This window comes from Haemaphysalis longicornis, unplaced genomic scaffold (genome assembly GCF_048455015.1).
Source record: "Haemaphysalis longicornis isolate Haplotype H1 unplaced genomic scaffold, Haemaphysalis longicornis Haplotype H1 scaffold_11, whole genome shotgun sequence".
Classification (NCBI taxonomy): Eukaryota; Metazoa; Arthropoda; class Arachnida; order Ixodida; family Ixodidae; genus Haemaphysalis; species Haemaphysalis longicornis.
The window spans coordinates 107,161,784-107,169,592 of record NW_027526214.1 but is presented as its reverse complement, the minus strand read 5'-3'; positions in this window follow the sequence as shown (position 1 = coordinate 107,169,592).

Genomic DNA, 7,809 nt, shown 5'->3' with positions numbered 1-7,809 from the left:
TCAGTGTGCTCGGGCTTACAAATTTTTTCGCAAAGTGGATGATTATTGAGGTCGCAACAAAGGTCAAATTAGTAACAGGGACAAAAGTTGACACACACTACTACTTAGTCATCATTTGCTCGTACCCTGTTGCCTGCGGGACGCACATACTGAGAACCCACATACAATCAATCAAGTTAGAAGCAACGATAGTAAAAAACGATAAAACGATTGCTGTAACCTTCCTGCTTTTCCTGCACTAAGCTCCGAAATTTGACCTCATGTAGTCGGTACTTGATGAACCCTACGCACCGCCACCGCAGCTTATTAACACTGTGGCAAACGAAAATGTCACAGATGCCTTTCTTTGTTATATGGTTTATTTGGCTGATTGGGAACACCCGCTTCCAAACTTCCACAACGTCCAAGTTGTTTGCGGTGAGGACCGGTGCATTGTTCGGTAATACCGTTGCCTTACTGGCGACATGACGTCAGGGCCACACGAATTAAGCTTGTTTGTATGGCAGGTGACAACGTGTTACTACAGAATGTAGGCATATCATAAGACTCTTACTTTGGGTACCTTCATTGATTTCTATGTAAATATATATTTACTTTTTTTCAGTTTTTTGTTTTTATTTATATACCCATGCGTAATCTGTGCTCAGAACCAGCAGAACACCTTACTTTTTGTGCCCTTCCTTGCCTTTTTTCTGGAGAGATTAAAAAAATATACGTCATTGATGTAAACAAAAATTATTACCGACAAAAGAGCCAAGAAAAAGCGGATAACGAGTGTAAACTTAAAAATTATATAATATATGTGTCGTTAACCATAAAGAATTAAAATTGCCCAATTTACCTGGACAAAGAAATAAATTTGTGGGCAAGCCATATTTTGAAAAGAAACAGGAAGCGGTACAAAAGCATGGTTACTTTTGTTCCAATATTATTGATTCAGATTTGAAGACCACAACAGAGTTGATAATAATATAAAACGAAAAACAGGACCAAACAAAATGCACTTGTAGAGAACAAGGCAACTACGTACCGAAGGCTGTGCACAGGCTTTGTGGTTAAATGAAAACTGAGTAATCAAAGTGTATTGTACTTATACGCACGAAGTTGCAGCTGGGGTACTTATTTTCTGCTCTTTACTTTAAAAACAAAAAAAAGCAGGGGTACTTTGAAATTAAAGTTGTGCAACAGTGCAGAAAAAAATATTACGTTTTCGTTACCAAACCCAAAGTTCTAAACGTGAGCGCGACTTCAAAAAGACTTGTAACGTGTAGAAGTACACCGAACTACTCTTTTACAAACAACGTCGAAACACGAGAAACTTGTAGCGAAACGAACTAATAACTATACGAAATGTTTTCAGTCAAGAAAGTATACAATCGAGGAAAACATGCTACTAAAAGATCTCCTTTTCTTCACGCTACTTGTTGATGGATTTATAACCTGCAAAAGTTTTAATGTACTCAAGGAGAAGGGTTCGTCTATTTAGGGAATTGTTTAAAGAACAACAAAGAGCTCTTTTCTCAGAAAAAGTTGTTTCTGGTAATAGGAAAAAGATCATAACTTGGTTTAAAACTAGGAGAAGCACACCAGTAAGTCTGTGCAGCGTGTTTGGAAGTGAAGCGTATCAGGTAGGTCCACAACTTTACGAAGAACTATAAAATACCTTGAGTGCAAACTTTTTTGGCGAACCAATTTCTGCAGCCTTTTACATGAATTTTTCTCTTGGTTATCTTGCCATTTGCTATTCCTACAGCACTCAGTGATTATATATAAAAATTGTACGGAGCACTTTGAGTTGTGTAAAGAAATCATGTGTACAAGTTGATTCAAGTGTATAGAAAAATCGAAACCATCGTTTTCAGGCCTACGAGGTACGTAAACGTTGCTTCATCCTTAACAAGACGCAGAACAAGACTACAGAACCAAGAACGCGAGACTAAATCTAGGCCCTTTGAAGATGCACAGGCCAATATAAAACTCTCCCCGATCGAGCGAAAAAATGTCCTACAAGGTTTAGTCGCAGTACACTGGTGTTGAGGTCACGATGTGTGTGGGGCCGATGGAGACGTCACGGCACGGCTGGCTCAATGACCAGCTGTATAAGACGTTGGATCCAGAAACGGGACATCGGGCAGGCATCGTCGATATTGCGCGTGAGTCACGGCTCGATGGCGTAGCATCGGACGGAGAACGAATGGTTCCACCTCCACGTGAACACGGGCTTGCGCTCTCTCTCCCAGCACGTCACCAACTCCAAGCTCGGACCGCCCGCATGTTGCGTGCCCGCATCAGCGGCAGACGGCTCACGCGATTAGCAGCGGTTGCAATCGATGCTTCACAGCAGAGCTGTCACAAGGCCACGCTCTCAAGCCCAGCGCGCCACAGTCGTCCTCTGACCGTCGGCCCGATTCTATTGTCTGTGCGCTCTGCCTGCAGCTGCGCGCTCCGTGTCCTCTTCCTCGTAGTCCACGGGCACGTCATCATGGAGGCAGGCTACCTCATTGCGGCATTTCAAACGCACTTGGGTAACACGAATCACGCACAAAAATTTCACAATAACGTAAACGTTGGAGTAATTAAATACTACCCACTAAGACGGCTTGGTTCATGTTCGTTTGTATACTTGAATATGCATGCGCTGTATGGGATTCGTTCAGTCATGCTAACATTGCTAAACTCGAAAGGATTCAATGAAAATCCATTAGATTCGTTTTCTCTAACGTTTCCCCACTAGATTCCTCTCTGACATTATGCAAGCTAACCATATCCCTCTTCTTGAACTACGGAGTAAATAATTTCGGTACAATTTTCTCGCGCAACTCGTCAAAAAACAATTGGCCATTGACGCCACTCCGTATCTGTTGCCTCTAAAGAGACGACCTACGCGCCATCAGCACCCTCATTCACTAACGCACCATTTCCATAGTACTTACACATTTACAAATCTTTCTTTCCTTGTACAATGGCTAATTGTAATTTTCTTACAGAGCCCGCATCTTGTTCAAAATGGTGTGTCTTGCTTTGTTTCACTGCAAATTCTCTTGTAAACCCTATATCTCGTTCGAAGTGACGTTCGTTGCTACAGTTGTTTCACTCTACTCATGTTCTCTTGCATTTATTTTTTTGAATACTATGTAATTACCCACCCTGCATGGGCCTTGAACGGTCGGCAGTAAGATATATATGAAATAAATAAATGAATATTACTGCGTGGAGCCACCGTTCTGCAATGCCTTTAGGGATGATTTATTTTATGCATATAAGCTTTATTTAAAAGGCAGATGAAAGACAGTATGGTGAAAGGCCAGTTCTGTGCCCACATTGTTGAAAAGCGAACAAGTTTTCGTTTACAACATTTTTGGCTTTTTTTGAACAATTATAATATTGGGTACGCTTAGAGTCATGAGATAAATGCATCTCTTTAACACCGCGAGGCCCAAAACAAAATGAACATTTACTGTGGGCAAAGTTCTTGTGACGTCAGAGGAAATGGCAGAAAAAAAGTGGCCCACGCACATCTCGGGTGGGTCCGTTTATGCAAAATGAAGATTGCGGAACAAGATCTGCACAGGTGAGCCTGCGTCCTCGCTCTCTCAATCAATCACACCACAACTGAATTGATGCACTGGCACAGCTAGAGTGAGCAAAATGCCAGGCGGTGAAGACTGGCAGCTTCTCTCTTCCAAATGTTCGGAAAGCCACCTGGTTTGTCACGTGGACACCGTTGCGAGGCGGTGGTGGGTGCACCTCGAGAGCGGAATGGGTCCCCGCTCCACTCGCCCCCGCTGTGAAGGCAACCGGTCATGTAGTGCAACTTCAAAGTCAAACTGTCAGGCTCAGCAAAATCTCTTGTCCAGGCAATGTAGGCATTCGCCTTAAAAAATCGTTCGTTCGAGTCAAATAATTTGACTAATTGCAGTTGATGTCGCATGTATGAAGTTTGTGGGAATCAACAAGGTGCGTATAGGAGAGGCCCGTAGTGCAGCGGTCGCAAATCACCGCTTCTGTTTGCAAGGTCGATCCGTCATTGCAATCAGGCACTGTTCAGCTAATTTAGCTAGGCCTAAAGTGTTGCGTTATTAGAGGGCGGATGAGTGGGTATTGCAGGCGAACCTACAAATTTTTCTGAAGGGTGAGAGCGTCCCTGCATGACGTACACTTTTTTATGGGTGTTGGAATTGTGGATGGTGCGTTTATCAGAAATGCGAAAATGCTTTCTTTCTAGCTGCCGCTACTGCACACACTCGTGTTGCATACTGAATTATTGGGCGTGGGGACAAATCACGTCGCAAGAGTGAGGCGTGGAGGAGAAGTCGTAGGTAACGGAGTTCAAAAGCCGTGGGCTCACTGCAAGTATCCTTAGGTGTACGCAAGATGAGATCTCAGGGCAACAAGTAAGCGAGTGTATTACTGAAAATATCACCATGACCAGGAAAACGCACCACGACGGCGTCCCGCGTAACGGGGCGAAGGACTGCTGAAGGACGATCATGTTGCCTTTAGGGATGGTGTGAAAAACAATCTGTGACAGGCTAGCTTGGAATCAATGAGAAAGTCGACTGCATCATCCGAAGGAGTAATCATGGGAATAGCGAGATTGGGTGCTCGGTGGTCCGCCGCTTGAACAGCGGTTTCACAAGAACCTAGCAGAAGCCCTATGCTGAGTGGCCAGGTGTGCCCACTACAACAGCCCTATTACGACGACTACCCAATGCACTGGTGTACAAGGCGATGTAGGCTCGTATGTAGGGCTGAAAAAGTGTTTTGAACCCAGCATGGGGAGCAGGATGCTAGACGTTGTGACCAGGATTATTGGGCTTGGTAATGGGGAGAAAATCAAGAATGAAATTCGCGGAACTCTGAAGAAGAAATCTAGTTAGGGGCGACAAAATTTCGTAATGTAGTTTACCCGCGTTTATTTTTGTTTAGCAGGAAAAACTTATTTTTACCTCCTGAGAACCTCAATAAGAGTCGGTATTGACCCATTTTTCGCCGTGGAACCGTAGGCTAAAACAATTGCTCAATTACTGAGCCCCGTAGATTCTGTATACTTCTTAAAACGGCCTGGTTTAAAGCGCTTGCAAGTCATTATAATATTGGACTGCAGTCGTCTGCAGTCTTCTGTGAATACTGCTTGAAACAGCTTTGTTTTAGGCTTTATGATAACACATTTGGCAGATGTATAATACGTATTACCTAAAAGCATTCCGTAACTTTTCTTCTGCACTTTACCAGTTTGCAGCTCTTGGAACCGGGCTCGCAAATGCGCTCGGCCAAAGTTTTCGGCAAACTCTCGTACGTAATAAAGGTATTTTTGATTTGTGTGGGCTTTATGGTTTATTGAAGTTTATTACGCAAAAAAGAACAGCCGTATAGGCTACGGTGCGCATGTGTTCTGCGCGCAGTTGTCTTCTCAATAGTCCCAGTCGGGCCAGCGGTCAGCCCAGTCGGATCTGCGGTAGGCCCAATCGGCCCAGCGGTAGGGAAACAAGTTTTATTGGAGTGTTGGGGAGTCAAGCCAGTCATTCTATGTGGACTGGCTGTAGTAGTGTGACATGGTCGGCGTCCGAACCGTGTGACAACACGTTCACAAAGTCGCCAGTCGGCGTCACCATGGTGCCGTGATGTCAGGCTAAGAAGAGCGAGACCGAACGAGCCCCATGGAATGCGCGCGAAGCGGAGGAGCGGGAGCGAAAAGAAGCTCGGGAACCGGAGAAAAAAGCGCGCGAAGCGGCGGAGCGAGAGAGTAGAGAGGCGCGAGAATCGGAAGAAGGCATACAAAAACTGAACCTCGAATCCGATGAGCGGCTGCGAAGGTTGGAGCTGGAGAAGTGGGCTGACACGCAAACTCCTACGGGCTCGGACTCAGACGAGGGTAGGCGGCTGGGCTTAGACCCGGTCATTCAGTGCACAAAGGTCCTGAAAGGGCTTAAGCTGCAATGCTATGCGAATTTTCCGTTGTGCTTCGACGAAGTTGAAAGGTTTTTTGTAACATACGGTGTACCGGAATCGAGTCGGGTTAATTTAGTTGTACCAGCGTTGTCAGAAAGGGTGAGGTACAAGTTGCGTAGACTCGGGGACAATGAGTGCAATGACCACCAAGTGGTAAAAAAGGCCGTGCTGCAGGAGCTTCGCCTATGCCCCGCAGAATACCTCGACCGATTTGCAAAGGCAGCGAATCGTAACTACGAAACCTCTCGCAATTTGACTCCCCAGCTGGCACCCAGTTTGACTACTATTTGAAATCGAGGAAGGTCGAAACAGAAGAGGAGGTAGTGGCCCTTATGGTGACCGAAAGAATTAAGGACAGTTTGAGCGCTGAAGGACTGGAGTACGTTCGCCTGCGGGAAGGAGAGACGTGGCTGAAGCCGCCAGAGATAGCTAACGTGCTGCAAACCTTCCAGCAGACCAAGGGAAGAGGCTCCGCTGTTGGGCTTAGAGATCAAGTATCTCCGCGTAATACCAACAGTGGCAAGCGAATGTGGATGTGTAGCGTCTGTAAGTGAGGGGGTCAACATTTCCGGCTGTGCCCGAAAATTGCTGAGAAGTCAGGAAACCCAGGGCGCAGCGCGCACGTGCAGAGAGTGATAGTACAGGACGCAAGTGCAGTGCAGGCTCAGGATGCCGGCCTGACAAGCGGGGGGCAGCGAATTCTCGTGGCCGAGGTAAATGCGCTCGGAAGCATTGATGAGCTAAGAAAGTCTAGACTACAGCACGTGGAACTCGACTGTGCAGACAAGACAGTTACCGCGACGGTCGACACGGGAAGTGAAGTTATGGTGGTACGAGAAAGTCTAGTCCCACAGGATGCTAAGCATCCATCGGGCACCATGAGGCTAGTTCCAGCATTTGGCGAGTCGGTTAATGCGAAAGTGGTCAGCCTGCCTGTGAGTTTGAAGCAGGCCGTGTCAGTGGTCGGGAGCCCCAAGGTGCAGCTAAGATGTGCTGTCACTAACAATCTTGCCGACGGACAAGACTGCTGGCTTTCGAGAGAGGATTGGGAGCTGCTGACGAAATGTCACCCCAACCGGGAGGCGGACAGCACGGCTGAAACTTTCGCCTCCTCAAGTGGGGACCGCGAGGTCGGCACCGGGGCGATCTCGGAACCAGCGGCTGCCGTGTGTGAGATTAAGGGAGAGACGGCACCCGAAAACCCGGCCGAGTAGATTGATGAGGCAGTCGAAGTTTAGGGCCTACGGGCAAGGCTGCTGGCTTCTCAGCTGGCTGATAACAGCCGAAACAAAGCTTGTGCCGACGCGAAAAGAGGGAAAGCCGGCATGTTTGTCTCTGACTGCTTGCTGTTTCATACGTAAATTCAGCCGGAGTGAAGGTAACGCGACTTACGCTGCCCTCAGATACACGCGAAGAGGTACTCTTGCTGGCCCCCGAGTCAGTATGGGGAGGCTATTTAGGCCCCAAAAAGACGAAAGCTAGGATAAAATATAGCTTTTTCTGGCCTGGCCTAGAGGCAGACGTATCCAATCACTGCCAAACATGACATAGCTGCCAAATCCGTGCAGATAGACGGCTCAGTGACTGGGTCCCTAACGTTCCCCTAACAAGGCTAGACCACCCCTTGCAGGTAGTAAACGTTGACATCATCGGTCCCCTGGACGTACCGTCGGGTCGGGGCCACAAGTATGCGCTTTGTCTGGTGGACCTCTGCACCCGCTGACCCGAAGTTTTGTGCTTGCAGTCACTTACGGCGAAAGCAACTTGCGAGGCTCTCCTGACAATATTCAGCAGGACTGGCATCCCTGAGTTAATATGCTCTGACCAGGGTACTAACTCCACGTTACAACTGACTCA